This window comes from Rhagoletis zephyria, unplaced genomic scaffold (assembly GCF_001687245.7).
Source record: "Rhagoletis zephyria isolate East Lansing unplaced genomic scaffold, Rhagoletis_zephyria_1.1 Rzeph_scaffold_00050, whole genome shotgun sequence".
NCBI lineage: Eukaryota > Metazoa > Arthropoda > Insecta > Diptera > Tephritidae > Rhagoletis > Rhagoletis zephyria.
Window position 1 is genome coordinate 237,174 of NW_016157134.1, and position 13,345 is coordinate 250,518.

Genomic DNA, 13,345 nt, shown 5'->3' on the forward strand with positions numbered 1-13,345 from the left:
ATGAAATTTTGGTGAAAATTATTTGTATTTTTATAATTTTTGTGCAACATGCGCATTTATATGAGGTTAATTCAAACTAAAATGAGGCAGAATTTTATAAAAAAATTTAAGTATTAAATAAACAAAAGAAATATAGACAAGACCGGTCGAAATAAGACATTTCTTTTATTCTTGCCACTGGTATACACAATGTGACCAACTATTTCAAAGATCAAAGAAGTACAGCTTAGGTTGGGTTAAGTTGGGACGCGATTTCGATCCCTGAGAGCTCAGTGTTTGTTCAGAAGCGCAAGCCAAAATGCTTGCATCTTAGCCTCGGGAAGATAGAACAGTCTAAAAGAAAGTGTGGAGATGATTCCACTTCATCTTCCTCTTGACAGCTGATACAAAAGGATCAGTTGAAATTCGTAAGACCCCCATCACTAGCCCTTGAGAGGTAACGTGTTTTAAAGTGTCCTATAAAAACATTTTCTGCAGCAGAGAAACATCTTCTTTTACTTTTTATGTCACGAAAGGACCCGGTTTCCCTTAGCCTAATAACAGTTCGTGCTGCGACAATTCTGTCTGTAATATCCGCAGGCGCCGTTTTCAACTATGTATGTTAAGCGCCAGTGTAGGTGTGGCTCCTAATGCTCCGGTAATTCCTGTTTTACAAGTGTAGCCTTCTCTAGTGAGTTCCGCCAGACAAGGGCTCCTTGAAACAATTTATAAAATGGTTTTCTAGAGCTAATGAATTAGTTTGGGCGAGAGACCCCACTTTTCACCGATAGCTCTCCTACAGCAGTACAAGGCAACCGAAACCGAGTGTTCCTATTTACTCTGCACTCTGTGCAAACGCTCACCCACTCCGTCGCGACAGTTTTGTCACGAAATAAACTGTAGATAAGCTTTATTAGGTTGGTTTCAACCCCCAGATTATTAATATACTTGACTACTGCCTGTGGAGTGACATTGTTGAAGGCCAACTTGATATCGAAGAAGGCCCCTACTGCATAATCTTCACGCGTGAAGGCTTCCTCTGACCTCTTTACCAATGTGTGCAGAGCGGTATTCACCCACCTTTCTTGCAATAAGCATATTGAGCTCTTGAATGACAGTCACGAGGAATCGCGTTTCTTATGTACAGGTCTATCAGTCTCTCTAGCATTTCTAGCAAAAGAGGTTTTAGCAAAAACGAAGCGGGGAAACATGAGATCCTTTTCCGGCCTTCGGGATGAACGCAACACTGTCTACCTTCCCAGCCTTTGGATGTACCCGGTCCTCACTCAGTTCGCATAAATAGGATCCAATAAATTGCACGACACCTTCAGAGCCCTTTGCAGCTGCGCAGGTATGATGCCATCGGTCCCCGGCGACTTTAATGGTTTCTACGAATTTATCTCCCAGGCCACGTGATCTTCCAGAAGATCGGAGAAGTTCAGGACCCTGGGGGAGATTCTGTAACCAGTTAGCGACAATTTTCGAATCGCTATCGCACTTTTTGACGCATAAACATTTATTTCGTGCGTCAAAAAATGCGATAGCGATCCGAAAATTGTCGCTAACTGGTTACAGAATCTCCCTCCTGAAGCACAAAATATCGCAAAGAAGTATATTTGACTGTACTTCGAAGTACAAAGTACAAGAGCGAAAAAAGAAGTACGGTTGGTTACATTAGGTATACATCAGGGTTGTTGCAAATATTCGCATTCGCATTCGCAACCGCAGAGCTTCCGCATTAATTCTAACATTCGCATTCGCTTTCGCATTCGCTTTCGCATTCGCAATAATCAATGCGGAGCTTTTGCGAATGCGAATGTTGTGCAAGTGCACCGATAAAACGTATATCTAGCAAACAAAATGACAAATTGTAGCCATTATTTTTTCCTGTGGTCGTTGGAGAATTTGTGTAACAAAACTGGTCAAATTTCATATTTATCAACTTTGATAAAAATGTCTTTAATCTTATTATTTTTTAAGCTATATAACCGAGCAGTTATACAAGTTTCCACTTCTACTTGACCTTTGACGTACGTCAAAGAGAACATAGTCCTTTTAATAATATATATTTTTTGTTTTCTCTTTTTTAAATACCTGCATTTCTTTCTTTATTATGATTTTTTTGGACCAATCTTAAAAAAAACTACTAGACATAAAAGAAGAATGTGAGCGCTGTAGTTTTAAACCAAATTGTTGTGATTTGCTCTTGATGTTACATATCGTCACCTGAAATGCAAAAAGACGTAACAAACATCGTCGCTGAAATACAAAAAGTCGTATCTAATAAAAAATCAAAATTCAGTTTTTGATTGATATGATGGATTTCATCGAATTTCAACTCCCACATCAGTTATGGTGTTGTTACGTTTTTTTGCATTTCAGGTGCCGATGTATGCGTTCCAATCACTTAAAATGGGACTCTTTGGGGAATTTATATTAAGGAAAATTTAAAAAAAACAGTAATTTTGTTTACTTGTCGGGCCATATTTTTTTCATAGATAAATATGTACATTGGATCCTTGCCTAAAGGCCTCTGTGGTAAAACTCTCCCCCTACGTCTCCCTTCTTTGCTATTTAAAGTGAAAGATTAAGCTCCTACAATAGGGATTTCCAGCAGAAATTTCAATATTTAGCTATAAAGAGAATCGATGCTGAAATATTTAAAAAGCTATAGGTCTGACCTTTAATTAGGTAAGAATTACGTAACTATATGAAACCCTCATCATTCGCGATTCCAATAATTCAAATGCTTATAAAAAATGGGGTGCTTTTAAAAAAAAATAGCAATATTCTGATCCGATTCGCCTGGCAGCCAGGATATTAAAAACATAATTACAAAAACTAAAATGGAAAAACGCTGATGACGTTACAAGTTCCCCAAATTCTGAAACTACCAAAGGAATGAGAATGAAGAATTCTTTTTAAAAAGCTTCCGAATAACCTGACTCATCTGGTTTGGTTTGCAAGCGCCGTTTAAACAACGATCTCATCATTATGCTAGATTCTATAAGTAAACATGAAATTCAAGAGGATACATCCGACATTTGCAGCCCCGATGCAACGCTCATTACTTTTTATTAAATAAAATTTTAAATTCAGGTACTAAATAAAACAAACATTATTAAAAATTACTAACTTTTAAATTTTTTTTATTTACCCAAATAACTTAGTTTACTACCTGGTTATTTCTTAAAATACTTGACATCAAAATACATTTATTGCAAAAGTAAGCAGTAAAAGTAGATTTGTAATTATTAATAACCATTAACTGCTTTTAAACTTTTTGAACTCCACTGGATTGAGGTTTTTTAAAAGATTTTCATCCAGTTTTTAAGTGTAGCAGGAGCATTTGTTAACTGATAGATAATCTTGACTGAACAAAATTCCCTCTTTTATCTACATATGGGCATTCCCATGGCGGCGCACGTGACAGTCGTACGATTTCAATGTGATACAAAAAAGGAATACCATTTGTTTTCATGAACTTTTTTGGGCCATTGTATAGCACATAATTAGCTCTATATTTAACCGAAAAATGGAATCAATCGAACTGCTTGGTCCTGAAATATAAGCATTTAAAGAGAGTGTCGTTACGTGACAAAAAATGGAAGTTGATTTTTTCTTTTCTTACAAAATCGCAAAACTCTGCGAATTGTGGATGGCTATTTTCATGAAACTTATTTTAATATGATTTGGAGCAATTCTAGTTGTTTTTAGAGTTTTTTGAATTAATGCAAATTGTTTCAATTCTCTTTTACAACCCCAAGTGTGAAACGTGACGTGACGTGGCGTCACGTGACATAAATTTCCATCGTTATATTTTTGTTCATATTGCTTTTAAATGAATTTTCAACGCAAATAAAACATGTTTTTTATGTAGAATATACTTTATATTTTGACTTCAGCGCCAACACCGATATATGTCTCTTTCAAATGAATTTCAATGCAAATTGATGACTTTGTTACAATATTAAAACAAATTTAATGTAACTAAGAAGAACGGACGTATCTAGAACAAATCTAGATAAAAGCATGGTTGTATATTGGATTTCGTTTTTCTTTAACAAATTTTGTATATACATATGTATGTAATTAAGAGGTAAAACTAAAATAAAAAATCATAATTTTGGAGCGACAGATCGCTAAAACGTCATTGAGTTAAAAATCGTCAAAAATTATGTCGAAATCCTCAATTTGTAGTTGGAAAGATATAGAGGTAAATGTGTTTTGGTTCGTGTCTGCACTACGAGATGCTTTGGTATGTATGTGGCGTCTGTACGTACCATCATTTAATTTTTTTCAAACTTTCAGGAATTAAAGTACAAAAAAACTAAGATGGTTTTGTTCCAGGATGTTTTGATTCGTATGCCTTTGTGGGCGTGGCTGCTGCCTGAAATTCGAAAAAAAAACTATTTTTCAAACTACCACTACTCAGTCCATGTCATTGGTGTAGATATCAGTAGAACGGTATTAAAACAAGCTATCTAACGCTATCTTTTGTGTTTATGAAATATAAATATCTCATAACGTTATCGCCTGAAAAATCGGGCTGCTAAAAATATAGATTTCGGGAATTTTCTCAAAAACTGGTCAGTAGATTATATTCTAGGTTTCCTCAAGTCTAGCCCGAAACCTTAGCTTTCATTTGGTATATAGCTTATATCTGGGAAAGCTCGTGTTGTGGAGATATGGCGATTCAAATTGAAAAAAGTCGCCCCAAATAGCGACCAATGGTTTAAAATTAACATAATCGTCTAATTGCCTATTCCCCGATTGCCACTCAAGCCGAAATTCCCTGCAAATCGGGGGGATTTCCCGCGAGTTGACAAGTTAGAGGATGCAGCTGTACTAATCACTTCGTACATATCTTGGAAATCACAATTGTGTGTATTTTAGAGTTTTTTCCAGTCACATGTCGAAATTATAATATTTTTCACCATTTTAATTGTAGGTATGTACACAGTATTTAACTATGCTAGATGGGTTAATCGGTGACAGGTAATAAGAGTCAACTGGAAATAAGGTCAATTGACTTTATTTCCACCCTGTTTCAAAGCGAAATAAAGTCAATTGACATTATTACCATTTTAAAAACGAAATAAAATCAATTGACATTATTTCTCTTTCAAACATTAAATTTGCTTAGCTTAGCGGTGGCCCGCGTCAGCGCGTCACGCGTACACCGCGCGACCGGCGCGCACACCACGTCACGCTACGCCGCGGCCCCCCCTTCCCCGTCTCCCGACGTGCTGTAACGCAGGTAGATTTATTTTTTGTATACGTTGAAATAAAATTTTTATATATTTTAAACATCGAGGGCTTATATTCAATAATACCCCCTATCTGCACACTTTTCACAAAGATGAGATTCTGATATAAAAATCCACCTAAGCTTTAACTGTCATCAGTGATATTAATGCTACCTTATAAAACGACAGGTAATAAGTCCCAGATGGTTTCTAAAATCACAAATTAGTTTTTGTGCAAATTGCAGATATAGGGTATTAATGAATTCAAGCCCTCGATATTTCACATTTTTATATTTGTAAGTAATTGGAAGCAGGGATGCCAACTTGGCTCAAACCGTGCCATTTGTTCCTATTTTACTTCAAATGGCACTTAATTTTTCAATTTGGCACTTTTGTAAAAAAAAATAACATTTCAATACATTTTTGTGAAATCGTGAATGCGTGCACTTCTTTTTCTCAACTAAAATTTTCTAATTTATAAGGGCTATTCAACTGGTTTATCTTATTTTATCATTGCACTTTTGTTTTGAAAATGTGGCTTTATTTTATTGCTAAATGTGAATGATTAAAAGGAAATTCACCTTTTTTGGCACTTTTATTTTTCTATTTGGCACTTTTTTATCCTCAATATGGCACCTCATAACTAAGGAGAGTTGGCAGCTCTGATTGGAAGATTTCTGTTTCGTTTTGAGGCAACAACTTGTCTGCAGTAAAAAAGCATATAATTTGTGTTTCAAAAGTGTGTGAAAACCAATCAATTAACTTATATGATCTCGGTTCCGATATTAAATAATCAATAATTGATTATACCCGCATTTTGGCACATTGGCTCGTTGAATGTGCCATCTAATAAATAGTGTCGTCGTTCTCCTTAGCTGCTTTTAAATTACTGCTGGCGGAGAGATGAATACAGTGTAAGAAAATTCTTTTTCTATAATTGTTTCCTTATAGAAAGGTTGGGTTCTTTTCCACCTTAGACATTCCGAATTCGTTCAAAATATGCTAATTTAAAACACAGAATTCCTTCAGTGCTCCTCCTGGGTTTTTGGACATGGACTGTTTCTTCAATTTAATAGTGTTCGCTTTATTTTTGTAGAAACGAAAAATGTTTTGCAAGTTATGGATCATTTATCCACTTTTTCTTCAAATATTTGTCGTATTCCAGCTGTGCGCAGGCGTTTAGTTTTTCGCATCGTGTTTTTACATATTCGTAATTTAAATTTTTTTTAATAGAATCAATTGGTGGTAGTTCATGATTTGTGTGTGGATTAATATCACAACACTGAGGATTTGGCAAAAGCCTTTTTCATCTATTAAAAAACAACACTTACGGGGCAATGTTTATTGTAAGAACAACATTTTTTTCTATGAATCGACATACTTTAAGCATTGTTGACGCTATTTCCATTTGAATGAGGAAATAGCGTCAATGACTTTATTTCCAAATTTTTTGGACTTTATTTCGCTTTTGAAAAGGTGCGAAATAAAGTCAATTGACCTTATTTCCATTGACCTTATTACCTGTCACCGGGTTAATCACCCTCACTTAACCTACCTGGGAAGACGAATTGGCAAGATTAAATCTTCACTCAGCCTCCTCAGGCTCTCCAACGTATTGGCCAAACGACACAAAAAAAAATCCAGACCTAATAGACTTTTGCGTGTATAAAGGTATTGGAGATAACGAAATAATATGTAATCCCTGTTTCGACTTATCCTCATATCATTCTCCCGTAATGCACTCTAAGCAATAATCTTGTTGACTCAACTTCTCAATGTTACCTTCACAACAGAACTGACTGGAATCTCTTCCAAAGCTTATTTTCGCAGATTTTCCCTACGTTTCCAAGGCAGTTAAAAAATGCGTATAATTTTCGTCATGAAATTGATATCATAAATTTTGTGTTTCTAGTTCAGCTTTCGTGACTCGAAAATTTTACCTCAAAGAGGTGAAATATTTGATTGTATATTACTGCGAAAAAATTCCGTTTCGCAGTATCTCCATTTAAAAATAAAAAGCTTTCTTTTACAGTAGAGTAGTTTTTAAAAGCTTTTCAATAAAATAAATGAATTCCCGGAACTATATGTACCTGTTGAACATCCCGAGAAAAAATGAAACGGTCCAACAAAAGTAATGTAAATCCATAATTTTAACTTTGAAAAAAAAAATTAGAAAAACTAAACAATTAAAAGATACCGGTGATTTTTAAAATCTTTTTTGCTGACGGTGTCACACATTTTCTTCCATACAAAGCTACTACTTATGTTCGACTACTTGTTTTTTATGGAAGAAAATTATAACACCGTCGTAAAAAAATATCGAAAATCAACACGAATCCTTAGCATCATGAAACTTGCATATTATTACTAGAATTTAATGGGCTAAAAAACTGGATACTTGGAATTTTTCTAAAAATTATGAATGAAAAGTTATTTGTTGTGAATTCTTCTTTAATTTCTCTACAAAGTTTGAAATGTGGATTAATATAGCATTAAGTATTACATAATTAACAAGACTTTAATAAAAAATAAATAAACATTAAACAAACGAAACTGGTCAAAATGTCGTTTCCCTACGTTTTCACATGACAGTATATAAATGCATTTTTAAAACGTATTTCCATGAACAATTTCCTGTTATATCGTTTTGTATCAACGGCTGAAAAATGTATACTACATCTGTGTATTAAAAAATTTAGGTAGCATAAAAGGTATTTTCAAAAATCCGCAGTGCCCATTTTTGGAATCCAAAAAGTATTACAGTATAAAGCTATGATCACAGAATTTGTACATTTGAACAGATTTGAACATTTGAACAGATTTGTATATTTTAACAGTTCCGGAGTTTTTATTGAGCTAAACTCATTCTCAACACAAATTTCAAGACCACTCTGTGTCTGCCAAAATGGACAAATCTGTACAAATGTACAAATCGTGCGATCCCTGTTTTACTCATGAAAATAGCAACGCATTCGACTCTAAGATGCACTGAAATCTCATTCAACGATATTTCCAATGAAGCAATTTTCCTGGCATAGTCCTGCAGAACACCCCTGAGCGTTTTCGCATTGTCATTCTTTCATTCTCGAGCTTTTTTATTGCATTTGAATCCATTGCCAGGTAGACCTCAGGCAGACGTTGGGGCTGTCGCTTCCCTGGTCCATCTGTCCGCTATTTGATTTCCCTATATTTATTTGTGTCGTGGTACCCATATCAAATAGCTGAAGGGGAAAATTTGCGATTACAGCAGCGGTAAAATCGATGGAACGAGCAAGACATTGTTGCAGAGGCCTTACGATATCTGTCTCCTTAGGCCTTACAATATGTCTTTAGTTTTGCCTTGGTTAAGCGACTCATTTTCTTTAGGTCTCAGACCATTGACTATAAAATGTTTGGTTTTGCAGTTTTCGCGGTTTTGAAAAAGCGAAATATACAACACGGTACTTGTACGGTAAAATGTGACAAAAAAAAAACGTTTTATGCCTTCGCGAAAAATTTTTCTTGTTGAAAATAACGTCGGATGCATTCTCTGGACTCCACATGCTAGTGGCGGTCAAATTTTTATGGCAGTTAATTCATGACATAACTTCCATGAGATTTTCCTGGAGATTTCCTGGAAGTTATGTTATGAATCAACTTCCTTGGGAGCTATATTTGATCTGCGTGGCAAGTAAGTCTGAAATATGATCTACGAGCCCATGGAAGTTATGTCGATTACCCTTTCATCTTTGTTCGACATTTGCGCTATATTGAAAGAGAGGTCAAGATTAGAAATTTGTAGAGCTTGCTTTTTGTACGTCGGACGAGTGCTCTTTTATTCAATTGCCTATCGAACCAACAGTAACTCTTTTTGGAAGATTGCATTGCTTTCATTATAAATATTTTAAATGTTAAGCAGAATGGTACGGTAAGCCTCAGCCCAAAGTTTACTCAGTACTGATAAATATTTATCTCCAACCCAAGTACCTCTATTATGTCAGGCAAGAGCATTTTTTTCTTGCAGGGTGTGAATATCGGCGCAAACTTCGTTGTCGATAACAGTAAGCGTTCAATCCTACTATCATTTATTATCAATATAACAAACACACTAAATGTGGCGTCTTAGAGAAGGGGTAGATTACATGAAGATATTTATATATTTTAAATTATACTTGTACTAGTATTGCACTCATTATTTGTATTTCGTAATTGAGTAATTGTCTTCATTGGAAGTGTGCACCCTCTTAGAATAATTTTTGTAGACGCCTTCTAGCAACAGAGGACCACACATAAGTATAGTACCACTGTTATATTTATTAAAGGGTTTAGTTTTCGCTTCAATAAATTTGTATGTATATGCGTATTTTTGAAATACGCTTTCTATACAGTAAAAAAATGAAAAGAAGATAAGAAAATTTGATATAAATGCTTTCAATAGCTCAAATTCATATCTATTTTGTAAAAAACTTCGAACAGGTGTGTCTTCCAGGTATTAGTATACAATGTGAAGTTCTCTCCATTGTAGTAGGGATTTAGATTATTTAATTTTGCCTCTTAATATAATTGACTTGAATTTTTTGTCCTTGCAGAAATGTGCAACGCTTTTTGTATTTGTCCTGTGTTATATAAGAATACTAATAGCCCAAATGTGATCACAATTTCCGGTGTATAATAGTTAGTGGACTAGAGAGCTCATCACAGTTCTAAAAAATGCTGTGAGATTCTTCTAATCTACTGCCAATGTGCACCAATATATCGTCCAAGTGTAGCTTCGAATAAAAGAAATAAAGTAAAAAATGTTGTTTCGTAGTGAAACTCGATTTCGTGTAATTATTTTTGTGTTAGTATTCTGAGCATTTTTCACTGTACAACAAAAATAGCAACTGTCAAACCAATTTCGTGATTGAATTAAAAAATGTTTGACTAATACAATTTGTGTACTAAAATAAAAAAGAAATTATAAATAAATAAAAAGTTTGAATGAATAATATAAAATTTAGGATTGAAAATTGGCCATATATTTGTAATATAGCATGTCAAGAAAAATCACATGCTCCATGGAAGATTAGATAATCTGTGCGAAAATTCGAACGCGAGTATAGGTAAGTAGGATACCGATTTTTCAGTATTTTAATAATTGAAAGGCATTTTATTAAACTGAATTTTGTATAAACTAAAACCGATTTTTAGGTTTGGTGATTGGAAAGGCATTTGCCTCGACTTCAATTTTACTTAAATATATATTGTTTAATCTTCTAACTTTCTGTTTTAAAACTTCTAACCAGGTCGTCGTCAAAAGTAATCATATAAACTCCAGAATATTTGTTGGATATACATAAACTTCTCAGAGAATATACTTAAATATGTTTACATTACGAAAATGCAACAAGAAAAATTAGAAAAAACAGTTACGCATAGGCGTATTTAGGATACACAACTGCCTGAACCTGACTTCGTGTTAGCAAAAGTGTGCATGCACATTTTGGATAGTTCATAAATAGGTGTCCTTTACTCAAACGCGGCTTTTTAGGTTTCTTCATGGAAATTCTAATACTTTTAGGAAATGAACACCTTTTCTAGAAATAGGCAATATCATTTCTACAAGTGGATTTTCGATTTTTTATGGGCACCGCCTTTCTAGCCTACGGAGTTTTTTTTTTAATGTTTTTAAACATTTAATAACAGCGACGACCTATAAAATGGGGATAGGGCACAGCCTTGCTCTCGCCCAGAGTTTTTTTATGCTTTCTATATATTTCATATAAACGTGCACAGGGTAAACGCTCTCACTGCCCACATTGTCAGTTTTTTCACACCAGGCTCCTGAGGGCAGTGGCGCATTTGCAGTCTTGTCCGCCCTAAACCCTATAGTACTAGCCGCCCATTTCTGAGCTCCCATTTTTTAGGTACTATATATAAATTTACTTTTTTGCCGACTTTTATCGAAATATATTATCGATAAAATAACACCGATCCCTGTATTGCTTACTGCTAAGATTTATTTGATTACACCAAGCATGGCTGTTTTATACCTTGTCGTTGAACAAAAACGATAGGATTGCTTTTGACTGTTCTTCCACAAAAATACGTAAAAATGTATGTGAAATGACAAGTGCTTCATTACCATTCTCATCGCCGCCGAATATATGTATTTATGTAAGCATACCCAGACGGCAGCGTATTTACTTTGCGTTGTTAGTGTCTGGTTATCATCACTGTATTTTTTGCCACATTTGCCGCCCCTAATATCGTACCTTAGGTGGCAGGTTTTCCAAAGACGATGAATCATATTCACAATTCCAAAATCATTGCTCATCGGTTTCACTAGATATAACTACACAGGTCAACAAGGAAAAAGGCATAAATGCCCTCTCTTTAGTCACTGATTCTGAAAACACCGTCCGTCTCTTGGCAAAAAAAGTGGATGAAGTGCGGACTTTTGTCCGTTTACCGATTCAATTTTCGGATACTTTGACGATCCGTTTTCCCACTAAAGTGTGCGGCACTTTTTTTGGCTGTTTTTCTGAAATTTATCTGATTGAATTTTTCGTTCAATAAGTTTTTCTTCTGCACTTCTCAGATACTTTTTCATGGTTCACAAAAAATAAAATAAAATTAAGAGCCTGACGGAATTCAAACCCGGCACTTTCTGGAAGCTGACAAATAGCGGCACGCTCCTCTGCACGCTCAGCCACTGCCGACTACGCAACATGCTTTCAAATGTTTAGCTTGCACAAATCAAGTACAATTATTGCTTTCAAATAACATCACCTTTTACGAACGTTTCGAACGTTTGCCGGATACGAAAATGAATGATAAGAACAGTTGTTTTCTATTCGTTCCCGTTGTGTTATGGACGTTCTTGGATACGTAAATGAATAAAAATTGTAGTCGTTTTCTATTCGTTTCCGGATACGGAAAATTGTACTAGACTGCACTGTCGGCAAAATTTACGTTTGTCTGCTGACTGGGTAGTCAGCTATATACATACATACATACATAGTATGTACATATGTATTTATGTGTTGAAGAAAATTTCCCCAGTAGCGAAAATGGTCACCGGTCACATCGTCACTAATGAGGATTTAGTGACATCATCGCACTTGCTGTGAATCCTAAACATGACCAAGTCATGCAGATGACATCAACGACGAAATTACAATTTATATGAAAAAGTCATGAACGACTTCGATACAAACGGAGCCCAAAGTCATTTAAGATATAACTTTTCCGGACAAGCCTCTTAAGTGACTAATGCATGGCATTCCCTACGGAGGTGCTTTGAAAACAAGCGAATTAAAATAAAGACCCCGTAGCGAATGTCAAGCATTAGTCCCTTAAGAGTCTTGTACGGAAAAGTTACGTCTTATATGACTTTGGGCTCCGTTTGTATGGATGTCGTTCATGACCCTTTCATATAAATGGTAATTTCGTCGTTGATGTCATCTGCATGACTTGGCCATGCAGTGATCATTAATGACATTCAAGCGACAGTATCTTGCAATGGACTTTTTATAAGTGACCGCTGCAAGACATTGTCTGTTATAAGTCTTTGATAGGAGTACACCTGCATGACATTGTCACCAGTGTCATTGTCAGCTATATGTCGTTTAGGATTCACAGCAAGTTCGACGATGTCACTAAATCCTCATTAGTGACGATGTCACCGGTGACCATTTTCGCTACTGGGACAGTTTTATAAATGAAAGTTATTTCGAACATTTACATATGACCGATTCTACAGGAAAAAAAACCAGCCCGATTTTTTCTTTCTTTCAAACATTGTACACATTGCTGATTATTGGTATTCACTATATCTGTCAGCTGCTTCTGACACTAATTCTTATCATGTCCAAGCATTTTATGTTTAATATTTTGCACCTTTTGATAAATTTTAATAACTATTCTATTGAAATAAAGCGAAATTAACATTTGTAAAATATCCTTTAAAATCTCTATCTCTTAAGATTTTGACTATATTTGCCTATAATTCAATAGATATTTTGCAACATATAAATCTGATAAGCTATTTGCCCATTACACGTGTTTAGACGCGACTGCTAACACCAGGCGCCTAAATGCATGCTATGTACTGCTGCATGTGCAAAAATTTCCTTCATTAAATTAATGAAATTTAT